This window comes from Phoca vitulina, unplaced genomic scaffold (genome assembly GCF_004348235.1).
Source record: "Phoca vitulina isolate PV1807 unplaced genomic scaffold, GSC_HSeal_1.0 scaffold24, whole genome shotgun sequence".
Lineage (NCBI taxonomy): Eukaryota > Metazoa > Chordata > Mammalia > Carnivora > Phocidae > Phoca > Phoca vitulina.
Genome location: NW_022589727.1, coordinates 11,429,351 through 11,441,277, shown reverse-complemented (window position 1 = coordinate 11,441,277; position 11,927 = coordinate 11,429,351).

The following is an 11,927-nucleotide window of genomic DNA, read 5'->3' as shown; positions in this document are numbered from 1 at the left end:
ATCGTTTCCCTCAGAAGTCATCTGCAGGTCTGCGCTGTGAAGCAGTTTGTCAGCCTGGTGTGAGGACAGCCTGGGCCTGAATGTGGTGAACTGTGCTGAAGAAAAACATGATGCACTTATCTTCCCTTCCTTTGGGTCTCAGGCAGGTTTTGACATTCTTTTTGCCAGGAAGACCAGCATTTAATGGCCCTGGATTTGCATAATGACTATGCTAATGTAGCTTCTGCTGTCCCAGCTAATTGCTTTAGAATACTTCTGCTGCATCTGTTGGGTCTTGCCACTTTCTAATAGTATCAAAATCCTCAATCTCAGCCAAATCCACATGACTCAAATAAATTTTGAAACATGGGGTTGCATGAAACACCCAGAAATCCCATGATTTGCCTGGGGACGTGTGTGATGTTCTTTCAGAAAGAAGGTAACAATCCAGAAAAGACACATAGTCATAAGAAAATTCTTAGTTTCTATGTCCTCTTTCATCTCTGGGATGGGCTTTTGAACACAGCTTTGTTCCCTGGTGCTAGAAGCATCTTTCTATGGTTAGAATCTAAAAATCTGCATGCCACAGGGGTCTCAAACACCTTCAGGTAACCTTGACAACTCTTCCAGACAACTGGGGAGAAGGGGCTCGATAACTACCAGCAACAAAATTAAAATTCTGGACTAATCGTGGTCTTGTCCATTTGCCATTTTGCTCTGTCCCTATAGCAATGCATACACAGCGCCCTCAGCCCCACCGAGGCTGGGGTGGTACTCATGTTCCATGATGGTCACTTTCCCCCTCAGGTGGAGCTGGGGCTTGTCCCAGGAATGCCAGAAAGTTATCACGTTAAGGGGAAAGAATCAGTAGATCTGAATTCCAAACGTGGGTGGGCCACTGATAACTTGGGTGACCTTGGACACTTAACTCTAAGGGTCATTTCATAATAATAATATAATAATAAACAATAGCTACTATATAATAAGAGCTTAACATGTATCAGGGCCTATATCAAATACGTTACATATTTTAATTTTCAAATATATATGTAAAATAATAAAACATATGGAGTCAAATTAAATAACTCTAACAACCCCAATGAAGTAGGGCTGTTAGTGTTCATAAATGCCATTCAGAGGTGAAAGGTGAATGAATTAATATGTCAAATAGCTATCATCTAATACATCAATTTTTATTCTGATTGCATTTTTTTTTTTTCTGAAACAGATGAATACGTTTAGCTCTATCTGATCTATAAAAATACTTGGATTAACCTAAAATATTCAAGTATTTCATTTTAAGCAATAGAATATAAAACTTGGTTAATGGCATTACTGGGAAATTTCAGAATAGCAAAGATTTCCTGACATAAGTCAATGGCTCATTTATTAATATACATAAATTCCAGTAAGTACAATAAGAATAGCATCTTTGTGAGTTGGAATAGGGTTTGGTCTATCATAAAATATAGTTCAGGTTTATTTCACTATAAAAAAAAAAAGAGCTATTTGAACCTTTAGTGGAATAATCAGAAATGTAGCAAGCTCAGATGAAGGGATAGCCAAACATTGTCTCTAAAATTAAAGTGTTTTTTTTTTTTTTTTCCATTTTGTCAGCAAATTAGTGTTGTCAGAGTTTCCTGGAACTGGGAAATAAGGTTAACCTTTGAAAATCAAACTACTAAAATCCATTACCATGAGTGAGTTTAGTCTGCTGGAAAAATGACTAATCTATGGGAAGTTTTTAAAAAGTGAGTGGTTGAGGACATGTGACAAATTACATATCTATTCAAAGATCAAGATACGTCTTCTGGGAAATGTAATTTTACCAATGTATTTGGAAATTTAACACAAGCATGCTGCAGTATCATTAGCTAAAAGAAATTAACCCAGCTAGGTTTATGCTAAAGATTTAAGTAATTTAGAGTAGTGCAGAATCAGTTAAACACTGTAATACATGTGTATATACATCTTATACGGGAACATAAAGACAGTAGAGATGACTCCAGAATAAGTGGGCAAACGTCTTCAGCAGAAATTAGACCTGGAATCACGAAGTTCTTTCTTCTGAAGCAGGGCAATTTGTTTGACTTAGGCCAAAACCTAAGGAAAACTAATCCTTCATGAGGATGGCAGACAGGTTTCAACATGTCTGTTTAACCCTGATTATTGGTCATGGTTACCTGAAACACTGCACTGTGAAGGATTCTGGAGTTAGCACAACATTCCCCATGAGCACGGATGGTGTAATGGTGGCATGTATACCATCGATTTATCTTCCAGATGGCAAATGATGACCTACTTTATCTCTAAAAGTTATAAAAATGTACTTCACTCACTAAAGTCATAAAAAATTAAGTATTATTCTGATTAATAATTCAGTTTCCCTGTGTGCTGATTTTTCGGGTCCCTCAACCACCCATACTGTGAGGAAGCCCAGGCCACACGAAGAGGTCACATATAGATGTTGCAGTCAACAGCCCAGTTAAGGTCTCAAACAACACCCAGGGTCAACCGGAAGACAGACCTGTGAGAGAATGAGCCTTCAGTGAGTCTAGCCCCCAGCCCTCAATCTTTCAGCTGAGGTAACCAGCCATCATGAAGCAGAGACAAGCCATCTCCTCTCTTTTATCTGAAGTCCTGACCCACAAAAACCATTATAATAACTTTATTGTAACAAAAATTTGGGTTATTTGTTACTATAGTGGTCTTGAATATTATTAACACTAGAAACTAATATCCCTCATTAAAAAGTAATAAATTAGTATTTTAGTTAATATATCTATCGTTTGTGAATTTGAATAACATGAGTCATTTCCACTAGAGACTACATATTTCTGGGGTATTCATAATCAAGTTGCCGATATGTCTATAAAGCTAAAAACCAGCTCTGGGTTGTGGTGATTCCATGGAGTGCCTTAAAAACCCAACCTGAGCTGGGTTTTAAAGTGTCACTTCTTATCACACTGTAACAACAATTTCTTTAAAAATAGATTTAAAAATTGGGGGGCACCTGGGTGGCTCAGTCGTTAAGCGTCCACCTTCGGCTCAGGTCATGATCCCAGGGTCCTGGGATCGAGCCCCGCATTGGGCTCCCTGCCCAGCGGGGAGCCTGCTTCTCCCTCCCCCACTCCCCCTGCTTGTGTTCCCTCTCTCGCTGTGTCTCTGTCAAATAAATAAATAAAATCTTCTAAAAAAATAAATAAATAAAAAATAAATTATGAGAGTTGTGGTATTTCCACCATAAATAAGGGACTAAAGGTAAAGTTACTTCAGCCGGCAAGAATTAAAAATTCTCTATAATATCATACCATCTCACATGGGGGGAGAGTCACACTAAATATAGAACATTTTGGATGCATATGAAGCCAAAATAGGAAATAAGAAAAAGGAAATAACAAGCTACAGACCAGGTGTGAGCCTCCCCAAATGGAAAGGTTCGTGTGAAATTTGGGAAGCCTGGAATTGCATTACCTGTCATTTGAGCACATACAAACTACAGAACAATTGTCTTCATCTGCAAAGAACTTCTGATTATCATCAATAGCGTTGTGATGCCAAGAAATAAATGTCTAGCACAGATGTTATGTAACACGAGAGGTTACAAATACGGTTTCTAAGGCTATCCATATTCCCAGGTTCTTGGCTAGCAATCCTAACAATTCCTTGATATAACACTTTTCTCTTTAAGACTATATGCTATGGATAATTTTCCAGGTAGAGTACATTCTAAAAGTGTTTTGCTACTCTTAATATTACTCAAGAGAGCATCTTAAATGTTTGGCGTACCCCGCAAGGGACATAATGGCCTTCTGTTGGGAGAAGTTCTCCATGTGTCTTGCATTTCTGCATGTCTTGTGAACATTACCTGACCTTTTGTGTCAGACCACAATCTTCCAGAAGAGTTGTATAGTGAGCAGCCTTGGAAGCTAGCATCCAGGAGAACAAAGCGGATGTCCCCATGTGCAGTGAAGGTAAGGCGGGTGTGCTTGCAGCCCATTGCAAAAGATGTAAATATTTTATAAACAGCAGTTTGAATCGATGTTGCCCCACTGTCAACCAGTAAAAGCCCACTGAGACAAATGGATCGGCGAAGACCGAACTTCACGCTTTCGTTTAAATTAGGAAAATGGGGCATTTGGGCAATTTTAGCTGTTTAGATTCTAGCTTGTGTTCTTGTTAACTGCAAGCCTTCAGTTAATTCTTGTTCCAGTGCTATAGCTTAGTATCAGCTGTGCTTTGGGGCCTTAAGGAAGGACGTGGGTTGGCCCACACTTAGGCCCAGTGGCATGGGAGAAGCTGCAGCCAAAGAGAAGTGTATTACTTGCCCAATGACAGACGTGTTCCCAGAAGTGAGAGCAGCAGCTGTCCAGACAAGCACAGCCAGAATGGCCTTATAGTAGAAAAGCATCCTTGGAGATAGTGGAGGGGACCTGGTCAAAGACGAGACTTTAAACAACGAGTATGGAAGGCTGAGAATTTGGGGGGATAATTGGTGTACAATAGCAATGCTAAATCCAACCAAATTAACTGCTGTATTAGAAACTGGGCATAAACAATATATTATGGCACACCAAACAGACTTACTGGTAATGGCTATACAGTTTTATTAGGGTTATAGTCAGTAAAAAATATCAATGGCTTAAATAAAAATAAAGTTTATTTCTTTTTCACAAAAGTCCAAGTAAAGAATTCTAGGCTACCATGTAGATGCTGCAATCATTAGGACTATGGGCTGCTACTAACTAGTTGATCCATTCTCAATACATGGCTTCCACCTCGTGGCTAAAGATGGCTGCTCTAGCCCCAGCCATCCTAGTCTGCATCCTGGCCTTCAGCAAGAGTAATGAGAGAAGGAAGGCACATCCCATCCCTTGAAGGACGTTTCCCAGATGATGCACAGAACACTTACAATTACTTGATCAGATTTGCACATTAGAAGAAAACTCCAGCCATAATTTGGAAACTAGATTGGAGGCGGGGTAACATGAGGATTAGACCCATTAGGTAACTTTTGTAAACCGGTCTAGTCATCACAGAAGCCTGGAGTCTGGGAATAGCAATGGAAAAGGAGTAAAGTAGACAAATTCATGTGATCAGAGATAGTATTAACAAGACATGACAGTTTATTGCCTGTGGAGAATGCGGGAGAGGAAGAAGTTAGGGACAAGTCTCTGCGTCTTGGCTTTGGTGTGTGGCTGAAGCATAGTGCCATAAATGAGATAAGGTAGGAACATCAAGGTACGGGAAGGTGCCATAGCTCAGAACATGCTGAGTTTGAATGGGCTAAAGCTCAGAGAGAAATTTTGGTTGGAGATATAAATTTGTCATTGATCATCATGTTCAAAATGGTGGATCTAAGCTCACCTATAAAAATAATTGTAACTGGGGCACCTGGGTTACTCAGTTGGTTGAGCATCCGACTCTTGATTTTGGCTCAGATTATGATCTCAGGGTTGTGGGATCAAGCCCTGCATTTTGCTCTGTGCTCAAGTGGGGAATCTGCTGGAGATTTCTCTCTCTCTCTCCTTCTGCACCCCCCATTGGTGCTTGCGTTCTCTCTCTCTCTAAAATAAATAAATAAATCTTTAAAAAAATAAATAAAATAAAAATAATTATAACTGACAAATGTGAGTTTGTGACAAGTATCCAATTCCAAATTCCTATACAGTAGACCTAAATTTACATTTTAAAATAATTATAATAGGTAGATGAGTGTTTGTGTAAAGTAGCCATTTCCAACTTTCTATATATAAGAACATAAGAATTATTACATTAGTTACATTATTACATTAGCAATAATAATCTATTTTATTTATTTATTTATTTATTTTTAAGATTTTACTTATTTATTTGACAGAGAGAGACACAGCAAGAGAAGGAACACAAGCAGGGTGAGTGGGAAAGGGAGAAGCAGGCTTCCCACTGAGCAGGGAGCCCGATGCGGGGTTTGATCCCAGGACCCTGGGATCATGACCTGAGCCAAAGGCAGACGCTTAATGACTAAGCCACCCAGGTGCCCCAATAATTTATTTTACATGTGATACCTGACTTGCAATTAACCATTTTCTGATTGATCAATACATTAAGGTGAAATATGCTGCATAAAAAATTTACGAGGCAGACAGTACTAATTTATAAAATATTAAACTTAACAAGGAGTTTTGAATCTCCCCAAACTACAATTCATTTTAGGCTAACAGACATTTTCTAGATTTTAATTAACTTTCCTTGAGTCGACAATTCTATTTTTCATAATAGAGGAATAGCTTTCTAGAGAATAGCATCAGGCTTACCTCTCATTTATTATAGAAGAATATTTTTAAAATTTATTTTATCTTGTTACTCTGGAATTTTTTTATTATAAAGCTATTTCTGTGTTGTCTTTTTATTAATTCATCTAGTCCTGAGCACTGTTAATTTTTAAGTGCTTAATTATGCTTCCTAAAAATTCAGGAGAAAAGTCATTTTCCCTATGATTATCTATGATTACTAGCCCAAGATTCCATGCAAGCATGGAAATTAAAAATAGGAGTAGAATCAAGCCTCTCCTTTTAATTGAAACGTCATTTTGTGCCCAAACCAGTCTACTCGTTAATAAACAATTAGACCCAACTGTTGATGGTTGAATAAAGAAAAATGAGCTTAAAAAGGAGTCTCTTAATGAGCATCAAACGTATTGAAGGATAGCATCAAATGTATTGAAGGATAACCAGAAGAGTGTTCTGTCATGAGTCTCTCTTGTTTGAGTTTGAATGTAAGAAAAACAGAGAAGGTAGGGCTGGACAAGAAATTACACTGACAAGCCTTTTCTGTAAGAAAAAAAATCTTGCAATGAGGCAGAGTGGAGGCAAAACATTCACAAGGAACTTCCACAGCTATTATTCTTGGCTACAAAATAGCAAAGGCTAAAATTATTCATATATATAACCTTCGATTATAAGGACAATTATTGCAACACACACACATGCACACAAAATTATTGCCACACAGCATTAACAAACATACACAACCATCTCTCCATGAACCTCTTGTAACCTAGTTGGTAAAGGAACTCATTTCTTTTGAGGATGACGTTAGAAACCAGACTAGAATATACATAAAAAATACTAGAAGGAAAAAGGAAAAACAAGAAAAATACCTGAATAATGTTGCCATAAAGCAGACAGAGTATGTGACCAAAGATACACCCATCAAATTAAAAAACACTTAATGAAGCAATCCCCTCTACATAACAAGAGCATGAGGCCAAGAGATATAAGATCACAAGAACAAGATGAGAAGGACATGAACAAAAGTGGAAAATAAAAATATACAAGTGAAGCCTATATTGGAAGCAGCACAAAAATGAGATATTGCTGAAAATACAGGGATACTGAGAACAAAATTGAAAAAACCAAGAGAAAGCAAACGGAAATGAACAGAGTAAAATTCCTTATGAAGAGTATAACAGCCTCAAAAATTCTGCTGGGTAGGGGCGCCTGGGTGGCTTAGTTGGTTGGGCATCTGCCTTCAGCTCGGGTCGTGATCTCAGGGTCCTGGGATCGAGCCCCACATCGGGCTCCCTGCTCGGCGGGAAGCCTGCTTCTCCCTTTCCCGCTCCCCCTGCTTGTGTTCCCTCTCTCGCTGTCTCTCTCTCTCTGTCAAATAAATTTAAAAAAAAAAAAATTCTGCTGGGTCATTTTGGTTGCATTACCGTCAGGAAATGGCCAATATACAATAATAATGACATGAAGAAACCTAAATTGTTCTGCATAATGACTGAAATGGGACTCCTGTTTTCATTTTCACTGATATCCCAAATCCCAAGAATAACACAAAAGGTGGAAAGTACTCCCATATCCCAAAGGCAGTCACTAAACAGTCTTGTGCAAGATGCACAGAGGAGATGGTCAACATCCAGTTGACTCAACATGCCCCTCAAGGGTATGAAAAAAAGGGTATGGTGGGCTTCGGTGGAACTTCTCAGACACTGTGACCTGGATCTCATGGAGACCGTAGGGAAGAGAGGTAAAGATCAGGCCCATGGACGGAAAAGCTGAAAGGCAAGAAACCGGCTAATTCCTCCAATAGAAGAGCAAGGAGAGAGGTGGCTTCATTGGGAATAGTCTGCATTTGCAGTTTGTTGGCACTAAGTACCAGATGTGGGCCACCCAGGAGCCTCTAGGTGAACCCCTTTTAAATCGCCCCTAGGTGAACCCCTTTTTAAATCCAGCTGCCAGGGGGCACCTGGGTGGCTCAGTCGGTGAAGCGTCTGCCTTCGGCTCAAGTCATGATCCCAGGGTCCTGGGATCGAGCCCCGCATCGGGATCCCTGCTCAGCGGGGAGCCTGCTTCTTCCTCTCCCTCTGCCTACCGCTCCCCCTGCTTGTGCTCTCTCTCTGTCAAATAAATAAATAAAATCTTTTTTTTAAAAAGGGATTCACCTAGAGGGAAATGGGAGCCATCAACAGCCACCCAAGGAGGTGTGCCCACATTAGGCGAGAAATCTCTAGCAACGGCAGTTCTCCCAAAAACACAAAACATTCCCTGATAGAGTCAATGTTAAACAATAGCGAAGACCAGAGAGCCGGGAGAACATCAATGTCAGATTGCCACAGTACCAGTGAGGTGAGACCTTTCTTAACCCTTGCTTCTCCTACTTAGTTCTCTCACCAAATTCTGAAAGATTTGGAGGCAGCCAGGTATACCAAGACGGAAGCGGAGGAGACATGAAAGAAAAAGGGGCAAGTTGGCCATGCTCCTCTCCATTTTAAGGCTTCCTAGTAGAGAAACAAAGGTTTAACTTTATGAAACTCAGAATGCTAGTTGTTAAAGTGCTTGGAATAGAAGTGTTGAATCACCATATCATACCTCTGAAACTAATATAACACTATGTTAACTATACTGGAATTAAAATTAAAAACTTAATTAAAATAAATAAATAAGGTGCTTGAAAATTTTAATTATTTTTTTTTTTAAGGCTGGGTTTACCAAGACAGTTGTGTGGTTCTTTTTTTTTTTAATTTTCAGTAGGTTCTGTACTCAAAGTAGGGCTCGAACTCACTACCCTGAGATCAAGAGCCTGAGATCAAGAGTCGCATGCTCTACTGACTGAGCCAGCTAGGTGCCCTGGAAATTTTAATTATTGAAATTGAGGCTGTTCTTGAGATTTAAGGTGACTGGAGGGTATTGACTGAAAGTATTATGGCCCCGACTTTCATTCAATTCACCTGGGTGGGTTTCAGTGTGTGTACTGGGGAGGGGAAGGAAAAGAAACAGAATTGTTTTCTGCAGCATCCTACGAGTCCGTAAGTCCGTAAGACATGAATACTGCATTTCAGGAGGCAGACGGAAAGGGAGAGAGCAAGGTTTGGTAGCCAGATGATGAGATGGGAAGTGGGAAAGTAGGTAAGTGGAAAATGATGCCTGGGGTAAAGGTCCTCAACAGACTGCTGCCTGGATGTCACCTGCCACCGTGTTGTGCTCCAGTATAACAACGCTCCATTGCCACACAACCTCGAGTGTCTGTGAAACACAGAGTTTGGGTCATCGGCACTTTAGAAAGTGAAACAATTGGGCATTGCATGAGGAAATGGGACATGTTTTGTCCGTAAGTTTTAGATGAGTCATGTAAAATAATCCTGAGACACAGAACTCATAGATACAGAGAATAGTTGGGTGGTTGCCAGAGGGGGGAGTTAGGGTGGGTGAAATGAGTGAAGGGGATCAAGAGATAACAAACTTTCAGTTATCAAATAAATAAGTCACGGGGATGTAATATACAGCATGGTGACTATAGTCAGTAATATTATATAGCATATTTGAAAGTTGCTAAAAAAGTACATCTTAAAAGTTCTCATCCCAAGAAAAAATTTTTATAACTTTGTATGGTGACAGATGGTAAGTAGACTTACTGTGGTGATCATTTTGCAATGTATACAAATTTTTTTTTATTGAAATATAGTTGACACACAATGTTACATTAGTTTCAGGTGTACAACGTAATGATTTGGCAGACAAGTCTATGCATTATGCTGCACTCACAAGTGCGACCATACAACTCTATTCCAATATCATTGACTATATTCCTCATGCTGTACTGTTCATCCCTGTGACTTATTCATTCCTTAACTGGAAGCCTGTACCTCTCACTCCCCAATATTGAATCAATATGTTGTACACATGTCAATTATATTTCACTTAATTAATTCCTGAGAATCTCTGTGAGAATACTCCAGTTCTTTGTTATCAAGGGGAATGGATCCAAAAATGTCATTTAGAGGCAAAAACTAGATTGTTGATTGTTTTAGTTAATGTGAAGATTATGGTAATTACCAGTGACAGATGGTAAATATTGATACCATGCATTCATTCAGGAGATAATTCTAAATCTTATCATTACATTCATAAAAATGTCACATTCCTGAGGAAATGTAAGAAATGAACATTTTTGTTGTTAAATATGTAAATTCGTGATTCCCTACTCAGATCTGTTTAATTAAAATATCCTGCATAATGTTTGGAATTTAGCTTTGTTTTAAATTATTGTAATTTTAAAATAAAGCTATTTGCATGGATTGATATGTAAATGGTGACAAAGAATATAGAGTAAAAGGAAGTCTCCCCTCACTCCCTGCTCCTGTCCCACAAGTATTCCCTCCCCTTTCCAGTCCAGAGGCAACCATTACCAGGTTCTCCTCTAACCTTCCAGAAATACAGCCTAAAAAGCATTCATTTTTCCAAATATGTATTTAAATAGCTGCTACAATCAACTCATGTTGGCTTGGAGGTTATAATCCATCCAAATTTTAGAGAGCAAACCTAATTTAACATTTGCAATGCTTTGGGGAACTTTTTTTTTTTTTTTTTTACAAAATAAGGTTGTTAGATTGTTTAAGATAAAATACTACATTTTGGTGCAGGAAACCAAGAAATAATAAAGCTCAAACTGAGTTTTACTAAACTAAGGCTATTAAGTAAAGGCTTTTGGGCAGAATTATGTCACATGCTCCTTGATATATATTACAAGTCTTAAGCTTCTAATGAAAACAAAATTATTTTCCTTATAAGCAAAAACATAGAGAGAGCCCTCAAATATCAAAAGATGACTGGATTCACACACACAATAACAATTACAGTACAAAGGGTCAGTACCTACCACATTAACAAAAAAAAAATTTTGGATGAGTCCAAGATGGCAAAGGAGGCCTTAGTTTTGTCTGGTCCCAGGAATTCAACTAGATAGATAGCTATCAAATCATTCTGAATACCTGCAAACTCACCTGGAGAACTAAGAAAAGAATTCCTGCAATTCTACAAATAGAAAAGCGACCACTTTCTGCAAGGTAGGACATGCAGAGAAGTGAATCTGAGGTGATATATAGGAAGATAAACCTTGTGGGGAGCGAGCCTCCAGCGGGTGTGCACCACAGGAGTCTGCAGGGTTTGGAGACTCCAAACGGGGTCACGTGCCTGAGATAGGAATGCTGGGTCATAGGTTGGGTAAGCACGGAGTGTGGATGGGGAAAAGGGAGACAGAAGTGATTGACTGCTTTTCTCTGAGGGCTCACAGAGGAGCGGGACCACGAGCTCTCAGCTGGGGCCAGAGATTGGGAGGCTGCCATTTTCATTCTCATCCTCTAAAGCTGTGTGGAAAGCCTTCAGGAAACAAAGCCACAGAGAGCCAACCTGAGCAGATTACTTAGCCTGGCCCCGTGGCAAGGGCTGTGCAAAGACACCTGATAATCAGTGCAATAGGCCCCTCCCCCAAAAGATCAGCAAGAACATTCAGCTAAGACCAAGTTTACTGATCAATGAGAACTGCAAAACTGCAGGACTAGGGGAAAATAGTATATAGAATTCATGGGGGTTTTCCCCATGATTCTTTAGTCTTTCAATTTTAATTTTTTTCTCTTTCCTTTTCGAATCAATTTCTTATTTTACCAACTCTTTTTTTAAAGTCTTTTA